The sequence below is a fragment of the Microtus pennsylvanicus genome, chromosome 15, assembly GCF_037038515.1.
Source record: "Microtus pennsylvanicus isolate mMicPen1 chromosome 15, mMicPen1.hap1, whole genome shotgun sequence".
In the NCBI taxonomy this organism is placed as follows: Eukaryota; Metazoa; Chordata; class Mammalia; order Rodentia; family Cricetidae; genus Microtus; species Microtus pennsylvanicus.
In genome coordinates this window covers 68,751,367-68,772,231 of record NC_134593.1, presented here as the reverse complement: position 1 = coordinate 68,772,231, position 20,865 = coordinate 68,751,367, and the positions used below count along the sequence as shown (strand labels likewise).

At 40.0% G+C, this 20,865-nt stretch overlaps 1 protein-coding gene across 1 annotated transcript in view; it reads right to left on the bottom strand.

Moving 5' to 3' along the window:
• Window positions 1-20,865, bottom strand: part of Hs6st3 (heparan sulfate 6-O-sulfotransferase 3) — a 646,599-nt gene that overhangs the window by 346,488 nt on the left and 279,246 nt on the right. The gene's annotated exons all lie outside the window — the stretch shown is intronic.

Genomic DNA, 20,865 nt, shown 5'->3' with positions numbered 1-20,865 from the left:
CTGGAGTTGGGCCTAGTGCTTGACTGGGGAAACATCCCTATGTTTGCTGCCCCACAAGGGCATAGTTAGAAGATACCAATCTGTAAACCGAAGATGGGCCTGTAAAACAGGGATCTCTCTGGACCCTGACCTTGGACTCCTCAGCCTTAACAACTGTCAGAGCTGTGACACCCATCATATGGAATTCTGCTGTAGCCGCTCGAATGGATTATGGCATCACTTCCGGATTTGCTGCACCTTCGTTGTATAAAAAGGATGTTTTCTGAGAACATGAAGATATTCTCACCACTGCCTACAGTGCCTCTAAGTAAACTCCTAGCAAATGACATTAGCATTGATAATCTTTTTAATTCGTGTGATCGCAAGTTCTGTTTGGAAACTGATTAAGTGAAAATGTTTACAGATATAATCATGGAACAAGAATTGGTTGAAGTCAAGTTCTACCACAGTGATAGCGGCTATAAATTGGGACATATTAATTTTAATTGAATGATCCCATTGTTCTGGGATTGATTTGTTTGGTAACGTCTCCTTGGGGGAAGGGAGGCATTCTGCTAATAAATGTGGTCATTGTAAAGGGATTTCCTATTACTGAGCTAGTTTCAGCAGGCCGACACATCGCAGAAGCTCACACCCATAATGGGAATCCGGAAAGTCCCCAGAGTAGGTTTGCATCTCTTCTTCATGAAGTGTAAAATTGCCACGACAGACTTGCATTATTTAACACACATGGATCATCTGCACGAGTACAGCCTAGCTCTAATAGCGTGTGTGGGAGATGGGATGTCTGGCAAACACAAGCACCTGGAGTACCGCAGCAGCTTCGCCATTGGCCTCCTTTTTCCCATTGCTCAGCCCTAATTCCAGACTGGTCCTTAGGAAACATGAGTTGGGTAAGTCACTCTCTTAAAGTGGACACCATGGGTAGAAAACAAAGACAGATTCTTCCAGTGACCAATGAATTGCGGCCTGAATTCGCTCTGGCATGTTGACACTATGGCTAACCCTCACGCTGGCTGTTCACTGCAGCAGCTCGTCCTTCTCCCTGAATTGTCTTCTCATAGTAGAAATCCATGTGGTGGTGCTATTCAGATCCTCTGGTGTCAGTTTCACAGAGACTTTGCCTGTCCTTCTATCACTGAGAGTTGCTTCCCCCAACAAGGCCACAGCCTCCCGCCAAATGACTCGATTGTTTTAATTTATTCTGAAACCTAAGGAAAAAATGTGTGTTATTGTTTCTTGTCTTCTCTTTCCCTATCGGGGCTCGCCAACTATTGAGGTTTCAGTGTGAAAGGTTCTCCCACAAGGTCTTGTGTTTGAATCTGTGCTTTCTAGCTGGTAGCACTGTTTGAGACGCCCTGAGAACTGAGATGGACCTACGGGCTGACACAGCTAGGTGTGAGGGGGCTTGTTGGATGTGGGCCAGCCATACTTCCTGTAGCTCTCAACTTCCTGAATGCCAACACTATTAACCACCACCCTCTCACTAGGTGTGAGTGGGGCTTGTTGGATGTGGGCCAGCCATACTTCCTGTAGCTCTCAACTTCCTGAATGCCAACACTATTAACCACCACCTCACACTCCAGCTATGGCAGCTGACAGCCACTCCCACTCCCAAGCTTTCCTGCCATGATGGAACTGTACTCCTGCAAACTGGGCATGGCTGCATGAGGACCTGTTATCTCAACATAGTGGAGTCAAGACAGGGGTTACTGGGCTTTCTATCTGCCTGCCTAGTGTGCACCCAGCCCACATATCAACCACAATAAAGAACTCAACTTCTATTTTTTTTTCTTTTTGAGGTTAGAAGAACTGGTTCTTTATTTCAAAATGTCACATGTTGATATTCTGTATCAAAACAGTTGCACTATGGGGTTATATCTCTGGATAGGAAAGGACAAATAAGCCAGTAAGCTGCAGTGTGTCCACCTATAACAAGCCTTGAAGAGACTGTGTGACCATGGTGATTGGGTGGGGATACTCAAAAGATTAGCACACTGTCAGCCGACAGACTGCAATGAATTCTCACAGTCAGTGAGTTGACCAAGATAATCTAAGCTTTCAAAATAATATAAAATTTTAAAAGTTTCTTACATGAGCTACTCAAATTTCTCCAGCACTGACTGATACGAAGCACAATGAGATGGCTCTTTAAGAGGCAGCAGCTTCACCGGAAAATCCCACACCAGTAAATTAGCAGAACATTTGAAAACTTTAGAATAAAAAGAAGCAAACTCACCCAACAGAACTAGACAGCAGGAAATAATCAAATTAGAAACAGAGAAAACAATACAAATAATCAATGAGACAAAGAGTTGGTTCCTCGAGAAAATCAACAAAATAGACAAACCTTCATCCAAATTAACAAAAAGGCAGAGAGAGAATATCCAAATTAACAAAATCAGAAATGAAGAGGAGGATATAACAGCAGACATGGAGGAAATACAGAGACTCATCAGGTCATAATTCAAAAACCTGTACTTCACAAAACAGGAAAACTTAAAGGAAATGGACAACTTTCTGGATAAATATTACTTACCAAAATTCAATCAAGACCAGATGAGCAAATTAAACAAACCTATAACTGCTGAAGAAATAGAAACAGTCATCAAAAGACTCACAACCAAAAAAAGCTCAGGACCAGATGGTTTCAGCTCAGAATTCTACAAGATTTTCAAAGAAGAACTAATATTAATACTCCTCAAATTATTCCTCACACACAATAGAAACAGAAGGAAATTGTCAAACTCTTTTTATGAGGCTACAATTACCCTGATACCCAAACCACAGAAAGACAATACTAAGAAAGAGATACAGACCAATCTCACTCATGATCATTGATGCAAAAATACTAAATAAAATACTGGCAAATTGAATCCAAGAACACATCTGAACCATCATGCACCATGATCGTGATGGATTCATTCCAGAGATGCAGGGATGGTTCAACATATGAAAATCTGTCAATGTAATCCACCATATAAACAAACTAAAGAATAAAAACCACATGATCATCTCATTAGATGCCAAAAAGGCTTTCAACAAAATACAACATCCATTTATGATAAAGATTTTGGAGAGAGCAGGGATACAAGGAACATACCTAAACATAATAAAGGCAATGTACAGCAAGTCAACAGCCAACATCAAACTAAATGGAGAGAAACTCCCAGTGATCCCACTGAAATCAGGGACAAGACAAGGTTGTCCACTCTCTCCATATCTATTCAATATAGTTCTTGAGGTCCTAGCTAGAGCAATAAGACACCAAAAGGAGATCAAGGAGATACAAAATGGAAAAGAAGAAGCCAAACTCCCACTATTTTCTAGTGATATGACAGTTTATATAAGTGATCCCAAAAATTCTACTAAGAAACTTCTACAACTCATAAACACTTTCAACAATGTAGCAGGATATAAGATTAACTCAAAAAAAATCAGTAGCCCTCCTGTACACAGATGATAAAAGGGCTGGGGGAAAAAAATCAGAGAATCAACACCCTTCACAATAGCCACAAATAGCATAAAATATCTCAGAGTAACTCTAACCAAACAAGTGGAAGACTTGTATGACAAGAACTTCAAATCTTTGAAGAAAGAAATTGAAGAAGACACCAGAAAATGGAAGGATCTCCCATGCTCTTGGGTAGATAGACTTAACATAGTAAAAATGGCAATCTTACCAAAAGCAATCTACATATTCAATGCAATGCTCATAAAAATACCAGCAAAATTCTTTACAGAATGGTAAAAACAGTATTTATCTACTTAGCTTCATATAGAAAAGAAAAAAAAACAGAAAAAAATACAATCCTGTATAATAAAAGAACCTCTGGAGGCATCACAATCCCTGACTTCAAACTCTACTACAGAGCTACAGTACTGAAAGCAGCCTGGTTTTGGCATAAGAAGAGACAGGAGGACCAATGGAACTGAATTGAAGACCCAGATATTAATCCACACACCCTTGAACACCTGATTTTGACAAATAAGCAAAAAAATATAAAATGGAAAAAAAGAAAGCATATTTAACAAATGGTGCTGGCATAACTGGATATCAACATGTAGAAGAATGAGTGCAACTCCAAATGAAAGTAATAAACACGATTACATCCTCTATTTTCCTTATTCTTATGCTTTTAGTGATAGACCCATATCTATCACCATGCACAAAACTCAAGTCCAAATGGATCAAAGACCTCAACATAAAGCCAGCCACACTGAACCTTATAGAAGAGAAAGTGGGAAGTACACTTGAACACATTGGCACAGGAGACCATTCCTAAATACAACCCCAGCAGCACAAACACTGAGAGAATCAATTAATAAATGGGACCTCTTGAAACTTAAAAGCTTCTGTAAAGCAAAGGAAATGTTTAGCAAGACAAAATGACAGCCTACAGAATGGGAAAAGATCTTCACTAACCCCATATTAGACAGAGGTCTGATCTCCAAAATATACAAAGAACTCAAGAAATTGGTCATCAAAAGAACAAATAATCCAATTAAAAATTGGAGTACAGACCTAAACAGAGAACTCTCAACAGAGAAATCGAAAATGGCTGAAAGACACTTATGGAAATGTTCAACATCCTTAGTCATCAGAGAAATTCAAATCAAAATAACTCTGAGAGTCCATCTTACACCTGTAAGAATGGCCAAGATCAAAAACACTGATGACAGTTTATGCTGGAGAGGTTGTAGAGTAAAAGGAACACTTCTGCATTGCTGGTGGGAATGCAATCTGGTACAGCGCCTTTGGATGTCAGTGATTTCTCAGAATATTAGGAAACAACCTTCCTCAAGACTCAGTAATACCACTTTGGGTTATATATCCAAAGGATGCTCAATCGTGCCACAAGGACATGTGTTCAGCTATGTTCATAGCAGTACTGTTTGTCATAGCCAGAACCTGGAAACAGCCTAAATGCCCCTCAACCAAATAATGGATAAGGAAAATATGGTACATTTACACAATGGAGTACTACACAGCAGAAAAAATAATGACATCTTGAATTTTGCAGGAAAATGGATGGAGCTAGAAAACATCATTTTGAGTGAGGTAACCCAGAAACAGAAAGACAAGTATCACATGTACTCACTCATAAGTGGTTTTTAACCATAAAGCAAAGAAAACCAGCCTATAATTCACAAATCTAGACAACAATGAGGACACAAAGAGAGACATGCATGAATATAATCTACATGGGAAGTAGAAAAAGACAAGATCTCCTGAGTAAATTGGGAGCATGGAGACCTTGGGGGAGGCTTAAAGGGGAGGGGAGAGGCAGGGAGGAGAGCAGAGAAAAATTTAGAGCTCAATAAAAATCAATTAAAAATTATATAAAAAAGAAACAGCAGCTTCAGGAAAGGGCAGTGAGCTGATGTTCATGTGGCTAAATCGGTGGCACAACCATGACTTTCCTTTCCCTTCTCCCTCGGGGCAGATGAACACTAAGGGGCAGCATGATCCATGTGAGCAGTTAGGAAGGGATGGAGGGGAGACCACTGGGTCTCAGGCTGGGGCTGCACAGTAGCACGCTTGCCTGATATGTACAAGGCCCTAGGAGGTGGGGCATCTTATACACCTCACCGTCTCATTTGGTCAATCTGATGGAAAAAGTAAAACATAAAAACAAGGTTAAAGTTGTTCAAATATACCAAAGATCAAAACTTTCACAGCCCAGAGAGTTTTTTGTTTTTGGCTAACTTCCTAGAATCCCATCTTGTTTGACTAGGACTTGGTGCAGAGAACTGAGGTGTCCCACAGTGGAGCCTGCTGGGCTCTGCTGGCTGTCACCAAAGCAGGCCCAGTCCTGTGTTCCTCCTCTATGGAGATAGCAGTATCCATTAGGCCAGCATGTCACCTTCCAACAGTGACAAGGAACTGGGCTGCTGTCCCAAGCTGTGGAAGCACTTGGAATGTCACAAAGGGTCACGAAGACCAAGAGGAATCACAATGTGCAGATCCCAAGTGCACTGAAGGCACCTGGCATGGTGCTCACCTTAAAAACTGGGTCAGCCTCTTCCCAGAGTTCTGACTGGAGGGGCTGAGCACCTTTGGGAACAACACTATTTCTATTGCATTAGTACCAAACACAGCTCATTGGGAGGAGGAGGCTGGGATGAATTCTTGGAAACAAGTGTTCTAAGGGATTAGCTCCATCACAATTCACACAGCATGAAGTCATTAAATCCTTGTTCTCAGAGATATCTATCATGCGCTGGGAATCACTCCTTCATCCTCCTCAAAATTCTCACAAAATTATGATATACTTTCTGCCATAGTTCTTTCCAAGACACCATTTGTAACTGTTGAACTGTAGTCTGCCCTGATATATAGGCAACCTTCATAGAGTCGAGGGATTTATACCAATCCCCAATATCCTGATATATTACTGTATAAAGTCTAGAACATCCCATGGAGAACTTTCAAACCACTATAAACCTCACACTGCAATGTTCAAAAGGATTTTCTGTTTGCTAAAAAAAAAAAAATCCCCAAAATATAGTCAAAAATAGAGAGACTCTAGAAGACCAAACTACATATGCCGTATAGCCCAATAACTCAGAAGCATTGGGGTGGGCTCACTGGGGAAGAGACCTGCGGCACAAGATATTAGCTCAGTCTAGCCAGGCATGCATGGCACAGATTACCACAGCTTTTTCTCACATGGAATGGCAAGAATTGCATATTAGCAGTGCACAATAATTTTGTTTTAATTACAAAAAATAGTTCTAAGATAAATAATGTTAAAAAGGAATCAGTGTTATTCAGGAAAGCATGAAATGTGCAACATATTCAGAAGGAGGTGATAATTATTACATGAATGAATGATCAAACAAATTACCGAAAGATATGGAAAGCTGAATTGTGAAGAAAATTAACCAAAGTATGAAAACGTGCTTTTTGTTCAATAAACACGCATTTATGTGCCCTATACTTGAGTGTAGAAACTGGACACATAAAGATGAGAAGACATTATTTTTAATCTCAAAGAGTATACAGTCTAGCATGGAAGATAAATTTGCAAATAAATAAACATGTCAACTATTTTGCCAGAGCTGTTGAAAAATACTATAGGATCACAGAGGTAGAAGACACCAGGCAGCAACTGGTGAGTGTCCTGGATAGCTTTACTTGTCAGTTTGATACAAAAAGAATCATCAGAGTGAGCCTCAATGGAGGAACTGCCCAAATAAAATTGTCTTTGTATACATTTTCATATGCCTTTGAGGGATTGTTTGAATTATCAATTGATGTAGAGAGCCCAGGCCTACTATGGGCAGCAGCATCCCCAGGCAGCCATCCTAGGCTGAAGCAGTAGGGTAGCTAAGCATGAGTCTGTGGGTGATAGAGACAGCAGTGTGATTCCTGCCTCCAGGCTCCTACCTCGAGTTCTCTACCCTGACCTCCTTTAATGATGCATTGTGAGCTGGAAGTGTACGATGACATAAATCCTTTCCTCCCCGGGTCTTTTATCAGAGTGTTTTTTATCACACCAACAGAAAGGAAACATGAAGAGTGCATTAGAAGCTCCTTTCCTCGCGATCACCAAGAATGTAAGACCGAGGTGGTGGTACACTTGAAAATCAGAAGAAGCAAAGTCATGAGTCCTTGTTTCAAAAAGAAAAAGGAAATTAAATTTAAGCATCAGCAGGTCATTGGGCAAATCTGAACACCTTCATGAAGAAGTGATAGCAAGCGCCAAGGTGAGAAGGAAAGTCATTCAGTTGAGTAATTGCACACCACCGAGTACCACAAGTACAAGGTTATACAATTCCTGTGTGCCATGCCCTGGAGGGGCGTTATCTCTGGTGAACTAGCAGGTGGTTGAGATACTTTCGCAAAGCTGGTTTGAAGTCCACCTCAGCAGAGTGTAAAATGCCACGGTCCTTTTTATTCTTTATAACACAGAGCCACTGACACAAGCCAATGTTCTGCACAGGGAAGAAAAAAAGTCAGGGATGGGCTAATGGGTGATTTAATACCTGTGCATCATCACCGTACACAACACGGGAGACAAGAACAACCAAAAGGGTCTTGAATTGATTCTATTACACAGTGGGCCATTGGTAATCAGCTATTTTTAAATCTGTAGAATGAATACTTGGTCTCACAGTAGAAAGTCCAAGTTTTCTAAAAGCTGGCAAAGTAGTAAAATATATTTTCCAATTAGAAATTACCCATCTACTAGAGTGAATATAAATGATGTATTATAATACATTCGACATATCACAAATATCACCCCAAAAATGGGGTAATAGAGGATGGTGAGGCCTAGAGAGGTAGACATAACACAAGGACTTTCCCAAACAAACAAACAAACAAAAAACTGTGATTCCCTTTTGTTATCTTCAGAGATGGACCACAAGCCCCTCATAGAAATCCCAGGACCCATTAAGAAATGCCCAGCATGCTCCCTGTCTGCAGAATGAGACTGCCTGAGCCCAGACTGTTGGGACTGGCAAAAAGCCACTGTGTGGTGGTTGTTATATTTCACTGGGAATCATGAGCTGAAGCCCCAGCAGAAGCAGAGATTGATGGGATGCTAACTACTCTGAGCTATGATGTCAGAAGAGTAAAATGGCTTGGGCTATTCTTGAGGTTAATTCATGATCCACTGGCTCCAGAGTTTGGGTCATTGAGGAGCTAATACTTGACAAAAGCACATGATAGAACAAGCCACTCACAAGTGAAGGGAGAGAACCAAAGGACAGGAACAGAACCCCACAATGCCCCTTGAGGGCACCCCACCAAGGATAGAAGGCCTTTCCCTGGGCCATAACTCTTAAGAGGTTACTCTACTTTACAATACTGGGGACTAAGTTTTAACACAGAGTCCATTAGGGGACACACGAGACCCAAACGACAGCTTGATTTTCTATGCAAGTCCATTAGCCTATCTACCCACCCCTCCCTCTGTTTCTCTCTCATCAAAATATCGTGCCAAATAGATTTGATTTTGCAGCAACTACCTCGCAGCTCTGCTGTGTGTAGTAGCCCAATCAAATGCAAAAAAGGCAGCTCTGCTTTTGTTTTCTTCCAGTTTTCAAATTGATCTTCTAATTTCTACCGCACTTTTATGCGGCTTAGCACTTAGGTCTCTTCTTGCTATAGACACTTGAAGCGTGGCTTCACATCAAAATAGAAAAGAAACTCGTAATTAGTGATTTACATTTGTTGACTAATTATATTTTAACCGAAAAGCATTCATACTAAATGGTTACAACTGAATATTTTTATGATCTTTTCTCTTCCTCTGTAATTATAGAATAAAAGGCTTTTTCTACTCCATACAGGGAATCCAGGCATCTGCCTATTCAATTGGCATTAGCAAAAACGTTGGATTTAGAATCTGCAAAAAGCCTCAAGACAGCAAATCAATCATAAAGGCAGTGATCAGGGCACTCTGTGCCCTGTGCCACGCTCCAGGCTTCTGGGGGTACAGACCTGGGTCAGGTCTCTCCTGCCTCAAAAGGACAGCCAGTCACTAGGGCAAGATCTGATCTTAGGAAGGTGGGGGCCACCAGGTTCTAGAAGTGTTCAGCAACTCAGTGAAGTCAGCACTGCAGCTGAGAAGCCAGAAACTGGCAGAGTGTGGCCCTGGAGCTGGCAGGTGGCACTTGGGCTGCTTGTTCTCTTATGTGCCTACAGTCTCTGTTTGCCTCCCCTCCCCCACCCATCCCTGCTCCTGCTCAGTATTTACAGCAGTTGAGTCGTAGCTGGGTGGCAGAAATCATCCAGCTCCATGCATCTCTTATGACACTTGCCTGGCAAAGGCAGAGGAGAGATTTGCATTGTGGAACCAGCACTTGAGCAGAGAGAGGCTTAGCTTGCCTCCCTGCTCACAGCCTCAAACTCCATTTCCAAGCTATGTATTAGAGTTACTCAGTGATGAAGCTCAGAACTCATCGGAAAAGACAGAAAACATACAATTACAGTCACACAAACACACACTCATGGGAAGAGGGTATAGCGTCAGTCTTTATGATTTGCATATTCCCTCTGCATCAAATAACCTACCCAATAAAATTACTCGTAGCACCAAAATAAACTCTCAGAGCACTTTCGTGATCATTCATGCCATATACTCAATGTGGCAAAAAAGCAAAACTAAAGGTAATTTGTCTGATGCGTATCTTCCCTACAGAGACCCAACAGCATCCCTCCCGGCTTGTGATGTCAGCTGACTCTGTAGGCAAGTGTCCTCTTCACAGTCTAGCCAGTGCTGTGCCTTTTGCAGTCCTGAGTTTTGTGTTAGTGATGTCACCATTGGAGATGGTCTGAAAAATCATACTTAGGTGTTGTCTGGTCTTTCCCAGTGCAGAAAAGCTGAGATGAGCCCTAAGGAGAAGCTCTGCACATTACATGGCTTCATTCAAGCCCACGTGCTAGCAAGGTTGCAATGTCACTTAGTCATAATGCACATTTAAGTAAGGTAATCTACAAAGAAATCACACAGAAAGCAAGGGCTTGAATTGATCAGCTGATGGATATGTTATGATCCAAAGAAACAAACCAGGGCTTAACCTATGAGCACTAACTCAGAATTCAGGGCTACTTCATAGGGTAGTATATAATGATAAATAATAAAAGCAGACCTGCTATGTATAAAACCAGCCATATTATAGACTACTATATATTATATGTAATAATATATAAAAACCATATTGTGTAATTATATATTATTGTGTACAATATACTTATGCAATAATTATATATTATATTATAACACTGTATACATTTTCCATATGTCAGGCTCTATACAATTTCCTGCAAACCAGATGTCTGCTCTACTCCGTGGACATTTATCGGTAACCAATAAATGAGTACAAGATTAAGAAGCAAACCCATGTGAAGAATTATATGGAAGTCTATAATCTCTAGTCAGTCTATCAGTAGTACAGTACAGTGTTTTTACTTTTCACTTATTCATCATTTTCCCAGCCAGCAAGGAAAAACATTGCGTTAGAATGCCTCAAGAAGGCAGGTACCTCTGCCAATTTTGCCCAGAGCTTCTAGGTCCTGACACAGCACCTTGCACCTAGTGGCCACTCAGTAATTGAGTGAGGGTATTTATATCCTGTCTGATGGCGATAGCTCTTACCTGTGTGAAGAGGAAGCAGAAGAAAACTGCGGAATGAACTTACACAGTATGTTCACCTTTCTGCCAATAATTCTTCCAATGCCAGACTCCTGGCTAAGGATTACTGAATGTGAGCTGGGAGGAAATAAAGAGGCCCGTGATCCCCAATACTAAGCAAGCAGGCAAGCCGTCAAACAGTCAATGGCAGTGGGAGAGGGAGCCAGCATAAACTCAGCTCTAGAGAAGGATTCTTCTCTGAAACTATCTATCCCTTTATGTTCTCCAATCAATCCATTTATTGGGTTCAGTTGTTCAGAAAAATGTGGCTTGTAGAACCAGAAAGAAAAAAATTATTTAAGTCCTTGAGAGATGGCCAATAAGAGCAGATGCTATTAAATGAATATTAAGGTCCCCATAATATTGATGCTGTGTGCTCCTATCCTTGTTCAATGGACGACAAACTTTCTCCTAACGCAGCCCTTTATACTGGTCTACCTGGGATATCAGCCAATCCAGCTCTGCATTTGATTAAAACACTTAACTGATTTTTTTTTTTTTTTATTAAATGTGACTGTGCTTTAACACATGCATGCCAAGATATTGGCAACACCAACTGGATGAGAAGAGACAGTTTGGGCAGGTGCCGTGTTGCCACTAACTAAAGAAAGCTAAGGACTGATCTGAAAATCTCCTAAATAAAAAAAAGCAATCTACTTTCTGGCAAGGAGATCAGCCATGGCCATTTCATATAAATGAATCTGTCATGATTTTCACTTGAGCACAAGCTTGATCATCCAAAAGAGCAGAGACAGCAGGCTGTGCTGTGGCTTGTCTTTATCTGTTTTTGATAGACTGCTTTTCCATTTCCCACCCTAAATGATGAGCGCCATCCACAAAAAACTGTACTGTGAAATTGCAAGAAAATAATTATCAGTTTTAATAGTCAACTAACATAGAGAAGAGAAATCGTCCCCTTTATTTAGTTAGTGCTTTACAGATTCCCGACACAAGATCAAGCACAAATATGGTCCTCGCTGTGGGTATCTTCATCAAAACAAGATAAGTGGAGGACGGCGGGCTATGAAGCACATTCTTTCTTTATTGGTATGCCCACCTGTTCCAGATCATTTGCAGGGCTGCCAATAACAGAAGGAAGTCACATAAATGAAACGCGTCTTTTCCTGGAGGATTCTCCTCTTGCAAGATTTGCAGAGAAAAACAAACCGTGATTTGCTAAGGCCAACGAGAGGTCGCCCATGCCAAGGCACGCATCAAGGCCCCATACACAAGCTGCTCTTAGCTCCCTCCACTCTGGCTATTCCGGTCACGTGATACCTCAGCTGCTTCGTTAGGCAGGAGCAGCCCGCCGAAATGGTGTGCCCTTCACTCCAAATAAAAGCAGAGCACTTTATTCTTTTTTTTTCCCCCTTCCAAAGGCGATGAAAATTGCTGTGGCTTAGCTAGTGGATAATGGAAGTGCATCGCTGGGCTCTGAGAGGCTTAGGAGTTGAATTATCCTGTGTCGCTTTCATCAACAGTCTTGGGGCTCCAGAGCTCCCCACAGATCCCTAAGGTGTTCTCACAGAGTAGGTACCTCCCTCCCTGCCATCATCATCTCTCACCCCACCTGTAACCAGCATCGTGGACCAAGGCGACTTCCGTGAGAAACTGTAACTTTCTGATTAATGTTATCCTAAGAGATGATTCAAGATGGTTGCGCAGGTCAGTGCCTTCCCTAAAGAACCATAACTGTAAAGCAGCCGTGTCTGAGTCCGTTATTCTCTGAATTGTGTGTTAAATAAATCTACTTTGAAAGCTACTTTCTTGAGTAATTGACTGAAGTAACTACTTAGGGCTTACAGAAAAACATTTGCAAACATATTTTCTCTTTATGTAAAGAGATTTTAATTTTCCTCAGATTTCACAGGGTTCTAGAAAAGGCATTAAGCAACCATGTCTTACTTAAATATCTCAAAGTCAAATTTTGCACAAAATGAGAACCCATATTGATTCAGCAAGAAATATCATTAGAACAGGAAGGTTAGTTTTCAAATATGGACAGATTCCCTGTACACAATTATATGAAGCACATTAGGGAGAGCACCAGAAGAAAACTAGAACATGAATCAAGAAATTTGAGCTGATGGTAAACTCTAAAGGTTTATCTTTGGGCAAATATACTGCTTTGGATATCATATTTTGCATATTCAAATTAAAAGGTCATACTAAGTGATATAAAAAATCTCTTCAAAATTTAAAATTTCAATATTCTAAATAGCTAAGGAGTGATAGGAATAAAAGTTATCTAATTTTTTCATTTAACATTTAATAAATTTCATAAAATATATTTTCTGTGGGTGGACTGGCACAGATGAATATTTTATTTTTTAGAATCTATTTTTCTAAATACTCATATTGATAATAAATTATTTATTAAATTGTTGATAAACCAGGCCATTAGTTGAGGGCTTAGGAACTGTGATAAAGTAGGCAGAAGTCACCGTGTGGGTGTAAAGATGCTGAAAAGCCTCGTTTTTCACTTTGCCAGCCTCTAAAAGGAATCTGGCTACTGTCCAGTCTAATCTCTGTAACACCTTTCTGCTTGTGTTTAACATAATTGCAAACATGATATGCATTCATAATCAAAACCTAAGCTCTAATGGTCTATTTTTCATCTTCTCACAAGCTAGCTAGAGGAAGAAAGAATTCCACAATAGATTTCACTAAGTCAATTACTAAACAGCAGTAGGAACCAATGTGTTCAAAGGAGTTTCTCCTCCTCGTCTTTGGTTGGGAAGATTCTAGACTTATGATGTTTGCAAGTCTTAAAAAATAAATTTAGACCCAAAGCATAAGTGATAACAACACATGGCATGATTCAAGTCTTCCGCATTTACCAAGTACACTGTAGTCTTAAATACATAGATCCAAGAATGTAGCAAAACAGACATGGAGGGAACACCTGTGTGTTATCCTAGTAAAAGTCACTAGGCAGCAATATTCTGCATATACTATCACGTGTAATATTTTATAAATTCCAATGAACAATTTGAAAATTCTTCATTGATCTGTAAAATTCAATGCATTGTTTTTTTTCTGTCTCGTACACCTGAGTTTACTAAGAAAACCACACACGACAAAGATGTCAATTTCCTTTCTGATCATTCTATAGTTAAAATAGTATTCTTTATCCTGCTCATCCCTGCACTGTTTGTATCCACTCACCTCCTTTACAAATACAGCATGCTGCTGTCATGAAATGGAAGAAATCACTCAGCTAAGACATGAATGATGTTCTGAGGAGGAGACAATACTGAGTCGGAAGTCACAACTCAAAATCTAATGAAAAAACAATGTTACCGATAATGAGGCCCAGAAAGCATCTCTTCTAAAAGGCTCTTCAAGAAGGAGTGCTGTGGGACAATGATCTTATACCCTTTAAAAATTTGTCAGTTGTATTGTTTAAATATAATTTAATTTAATAAAATGCTGATTGGCCAGTAGTCAGGCAGGAAGTATAGGTGGGGCAATGAGAACAGGAGAATTCTGGGAAGAGGAAAGGTTCAATCTGCAGTCGTGACCTAGACGCAGAAGAAGCAAGATGAGAATGCCTCACTGATAATCGTATAAAAGCCATGTAGCTAACACAGACAAGAATTATGGGCTAATAAAAGTTATAAGAGTTTATAAGAAGCCTGGGCTAATAGGACAACCAGTTTATGACTAATGTAGACCTCTGTGTGTTTCTTTAGGGCTGAATGGCTGCAGGAACAGGTGGGACAGAAACCTTGGTCAACAGAGGAGTATCAGTGCTAATGAATAATTCAAAAGGGAAAGGTCTGAGTTTCTGTAGAATTTCTTAAATTTCTCAAAAAAGGATATTTAAATCTGAACCCTTTAATCCAGAGTTTATGTAATAGAAAAATCCAAAAGTAATATTTAGTATTTTCTCATTTATCTCTCTGTAGTTGTACCATTTCACTGTGGTTAAGTTTCTTTCTTACAGTTTCTATAATATTAAATTTCTCCTCCCTCCTACTCCTCTTCTTCCTCCTTCCCTTCTTCCTAGGTATGGCCATAGTGATTGCTTCAGTCCAAGAATCTTTTAAAAAAAATCTTAGCCTCCAAATGTCAGTGATTTTTTTTTTCAAAACTACTGTAAACCTTCAGTACTCAGGGCTCCTACATCTGTATAGTCAATGTTTCAAATAAACAGCTGCCGAATTGGTGTGAAGGCCAACTCAACAGAAAGGAGTGCATTCCTTGTACTGTAAACACAGCCACCTGATGGAGGAGGGTCATTTGTCTATGTGTTACTTTCATTGATTAAGAAAGAAACTGCCTTAGACCTTTGATAGGACAGAAAATTAGGTAGGCGGAGTAGACAGAACAGAATGCTGGGATGAAGGGAAGTGAGACACACACCATAGCTCTCCTCTCCAAGATGAATGCAGGCTAAGATCCTTCCTGGTAAGCCACCACCTCATGGTGCTACACAGACTAACAGAAATGGGTTAATCAAGATGTGAGAGTTAGCCAGTAAGAGGTTAGAACTAATGGGCCAAGCAGTGTTTAAAAGAATACAGTTTCTGTGTGATTATTTTGGGTAAAACTAGCCAGCGGCCAGGAGCCAGGTGGCGAGAAGAGGCCTGCTGCTCCTTCTACAGCCACCTATCTGGGCTGGTAGGGCCCTGGATCCCAGAGGAGAGCCCACTGCTGCCTCTTTTCTAAACCAGTATAACCTAACTGCATTCTAAATATTTATCCTCATACAGAGATCAGTGTCGCCTTCACCCCTCATCAAAGAAACTCCTGTTTGCAATGGACTGAGACCAGTACAGAAAGCCACAATGGGTGGAATGAAAGCTCCTGAGAGTGGAGAGCCCAGCCCCAATGGACACATCTAAAATACAGCTTCTACACTCAAGGCTCAGGGAACATGGTGTAAGAAGGGCAGCAAGGAGTTAAGAGCCAGAGGACCAGGAAGACTGCCATGAGATGGGACAGGAATGAGAAACTCTCAATACATAGCTGCTTCAATCAGACCTAAAAAAAACCAACAGTGGCTGGCTTGTCAGCATGCATGGGGGAAATCTCACAGGACTTCCACCTCTACAGGCAGATGGAGGAAGAGCTACCACTACAGAGAGATGGAGAAATAGTCTTCCCCAGGGATGAGCCCCCTAATTTGTTAGTCAAAACAAAGTGGTAAGCCATAAAATTCTATTTATACAACCAAAACTAAAGAGACTCAGCAAATTGTATTTATATATTTATTCACACACACAGTCATAAATATAAGTGTGTAACAATAATAATTTTAAAAAGAGGCCATACATTTGAGAGAGAATGAACAAAAATAAGAGGAGCTGGAGGGGATAAAGGCATTTTTTATTAAAAATAAGTTTTTGAAAGAATTATGTATTCCTCTAGTGATCTATCCTTGAAACTAGAAATCATGATGGAATTTTTTTTTTCTATTCCGCTCTCCTCCACCCCCAAGCCTTTTTGACCTGTTTCTACCACCTTTCATATATCAGCTTCATGTTCTCGCCATCCCCACGGCCACTGCCTTTGTTCACACCCTCATCATTAACAAATCCTTCTTGGGGTTTCCAATATCTAACTGTTTCCCACGATTCTCATTAGTTAAACTCTAAATTGTTTCCTAGGTTGATGCTGTGTAGCTTTTCTAACATTCAGCTCTGTGTGTCACTGTTCCATCTGTACTTCCAGGACGAATTCCGGAATTCTCTTTTCAGGCCAGGAACTGAACCTCACTCACTTCCTTGCCTCATCTCCCACCATCTGTTTGCAACATCCTTCGGTTCCAGCATCCTTAGAGTCTCAGAAGCTGCCCTCTTATCTCATCTCTGTCAGCCTATACACGCTTCTAACCTGTGAGATGCTCTCTCCACTGCAGCCTATGAAAGTCTGGAAGCAATTCCTAAAACTTGTTCTCACCTTTGTGTCAAGCTTAGATATTTTCCTCTCTGTATCCACTGTACCATGCAGCAGTAGGGATCAGTTAGCTGCATTGCTAAGCAATTATTGTAACTTAATGTTGGTGGAGTTGCAGCTGCAGACTACTCCTTTCTAAATGGATCTATCTATCATCACTAATTTTAAAAATGAGTTAAACTATCAACATATAATTTATCTTAAAATATATTTAATTAGATTGTTCTGGAAAAAAAATGAACCTTAGGTAGTGTTCAATTGTTTTGGTTTTTCTCAAATTCCACTGAGGAAGTTTGGTTTGTGTTATAATAGTGAGGTAAAGAAAATTAATCTAAAACTTTGAAACCCTCATTTCTAATTATAGATTCAAAATTCAAATGAAAATTGAAATATTAACACAGCATTTTGTCATAATAGTTTAAATTTATAGTGACTTCCTACTGTAACTATTGTAACTTCCAAATTATAAGAAATTTGAAAAATATTCATACTGTAATACTGAAGCTTTATGATTATAAAATTAAATCTTTTTATTTGTCTATAGGGCATTTCAGCAAATCAATATTCTTCTCTACATATGTATCATTTATTTGCTCAATGCAGTGTTACTAAGTACTCTAAATATTATATCAAAATATGGATGCCTAATATTCTGTTGAATGCAACTGGAATGACGTGCCTAACAGCAATCACAATTAACAGCAACAGAATTTCCCAAGTTTTTACTCTTAGAAGAAACATCACAACGAGCACTCAGAGAGAACATTATAATGTTTGTTTGGCTTTGCTTTTTTCTCATGGTTCATCCCAGTACAGGCCTGGATTTGGTTTTCGAGAAATCCTCACTAGTTGAGTGGTGCATGGCACAACTATTCCACCGCAGCCTTACTTTTGTTTCCACGAGATTCCAGAACGCTGTGCACGGTTTCCACACGCTCACATTCTATTTTTATTTCTTGAGAAAGTGGCTCGATTCCTCTGCTTATTTTTAATTACAAAATTTATGCTTTCCTTGCTGATTCACAACACTTGATTATATTATGCTAATCTGAGATTCTTAATCTCAGGATGTGTATTTTGTGATTTTCCGCAAGTTGCCATTTGCTTTTCAAGTTTGTACACGGTATTCTTTATTATCCATATTTACAGATAAAGCAAATACTGAGGTGTTAGGATCCACCATTGTTTACATTTTGTTCTTTCCACTTGTTCACAGGTGAAATGTCTTTCTCCATACAGATATGGGTAAGAGGTTAATATTACAGTACTTCTGGGATGCTTTTAAAGTTTCAACTGTGTAACCTACTTGGCATCTATATTGGCATGGTCTCTGTGGTAAAAATAGAAAGGTTTCCATCCCAACTCATCCAATAAACTGCTTTTGCTCTGGCGAAAATCCTGTTGTCGTAGACTATGTCACTTTGAGTATCATTTTGTGTTATTTTCTACTCAGTTTCAGGCCTCACCGACTTCATGCCCTTGAATAAGTCAGTTCACTCTCGACATCTAATTCCATTACCCACAATTGGGCAAGAGCTGTGTGCAGATTGTTTTAAAGATTAGAGATGATTTGCTGAGAGATGCTTATCATGGCGTAGGGAAAGTTGGGACTGCTAAACAGAAGCACTTATTCATTCCTTCTGTTGACCTGAACTTCATCTTGTGTTTGTACCCCAATGGCAGATGCTTGGAAATTTACACTATGCTCTGAAACGTCAGCCATGGGAACACTCTTACATGCTTTCTTACTACACAAACCTAATTCTTGGCAGCCTCCACCCAGCTCCTACTACAGAAGACATGATTTAATAGGCATTTGAACACCTGCATTGGATAAGACACTATAGAAGATGCAACGGTAAAGAATAAGACTGTGAAACTCAACTCTTTTAATCCTGCTGAGCGCCATGTAAAAGGAATTTTTCTTAGCAGCCATGAGTCTCTGTTAGGACCACACGGTTCTTGGACTCAGCATTGTGTGTTTGCTCCAGGATTCTCCTCTCCGTGCTTCCCCTGCACATGTCAGATATGGGTGATCATAGCAAGACAAGGTTGCTCATGGAGATGCTCTTGACTTTCCAGCTTAAAGGCTTCCTCTCCTGTGAAGTTTGCCCTGATTTGCCCACATGAGGCCATTCTGGTTCCCTCAGACTCCCTATGGTAGTGTTCTAATTCTTCCTAGGTATATAAGAGACACACTTTTGTGGGTTCAGGGCATTTGCACTAAGTCCTATCTGAATATCTTTGCCTCCACGTGTCTGTTGGTCACTCACAGACTTCCCATCACCTGCTGCTCTGGGCGGGACCTCTGTCTTTCCCCTTCAGCTCCTGGCAACCGCAATGCCCGTTCAGTGAGTGCAAGGGGCAGTCAGCTCCTATCCTCGCCATCTACTTCATGAGCTGAATGAACTTGCCATACTGCAACTGGTATGTTACTATGTGGTCAGGCAATGTGATCCAAGTCAAGGAATTCTTTCTATTTATTCTTGAAGTCTAACCAAATGGTTCTGATCTGCAGATAGTGAGGCACTACCTAGAAAGAGAACTGTTAGACTATATTGATACAGTATAATATTAATAAGCTATCTATCTCAAAGTATAAATAGTGGGCAAAGAAATGTTACATACTTGTTACTGGTATCAAAAATAGTATTAAAACAACCCCCAAATTAGGAAATATGAAAGTTCTGAATTATAACTAAGTTTTTGCCTAAATGGTGAGATTTCATGCTTATTTAACATCTAAAAGACTTATGATCTACATCCTTTCATAATTCTCATCTTATTTTTATTACCCCACGTGTTAAATGAAATTAATAATGTTAATTACATTATTACATGTGTACCTTGTCTATGGAAAGTTCCTTCAGGGTTGACCCTACACACCAGAAAAGAGAGAACAGGAGGTTCTCTTCCTGTATGCTTTTGTCTGCCTTCTCCAGTAAGGCAAGAGGGCAGTATGCACAGTGGCAAATCCAAGCACTGGCTGGGTAACTTTTGACCACAGGCAGTAAATCTCTGATTGGTGTGTCTCTCGCTCAAAGCCCACCTCCCTGTCTGCAGGCATTGAGCATGCCGTGTCCTAAATCCCTTCTCCCTGTTGCTCTTTTCCATTCTGCAATTCCAGCTCTATGAAAAGAACACTAACTGCATTTTTAAAAAGTCAAACCCTTCACAGAAAAATTGAGAATAAATATAGAAGCAAAAATAAAAGACCTTTTGCTAAATGTGTCTATGTTGAACAGCTTCCAGGCTGTGAAGTGTGTATGGTAAAGAAAGCCTTCTGCTAATCTCAAGGTTCCCATGGAAGATGGGTGAATCTTAGTGTTTGTGTTTATAACTAATGGGGGAGATGGCTGTTTTTCAAAGACATGAAAATCAACTAAATAATGTAGTTTTATGAAATTTAGTGAAATAAAAAAAAACAATGTTGTAGCCATCTTGGCTAAGAAATCAGTGACCCTGAGCACAAAAATTGTGGTACAAGCCTCATATACTTCTAAGGATGAAGCCAAAGTTTTCAATTATTCTTATGTTCATGTGAAGGGGCTGTTACAATGATCTGCACGTGATGCCAGATTAATGTCTGAATAAAAATATACAGCTGATGAGAAAAGACTGAGACTGTAATTAAACTGAACTAATCCAAAACAAACACAACAATTTAATGCCATTCGTATTCCAGCTCCTTAGAGAGATGTGGTACCTAGCATAAAAGGATTGCTTGTCTCCAGGAAAGTCCATTATCATGGAGCTGAAAAGGGGATTGGTAAAATTGATTTGTGGACTTTTTGAACAAATGCAAGCATTTCCT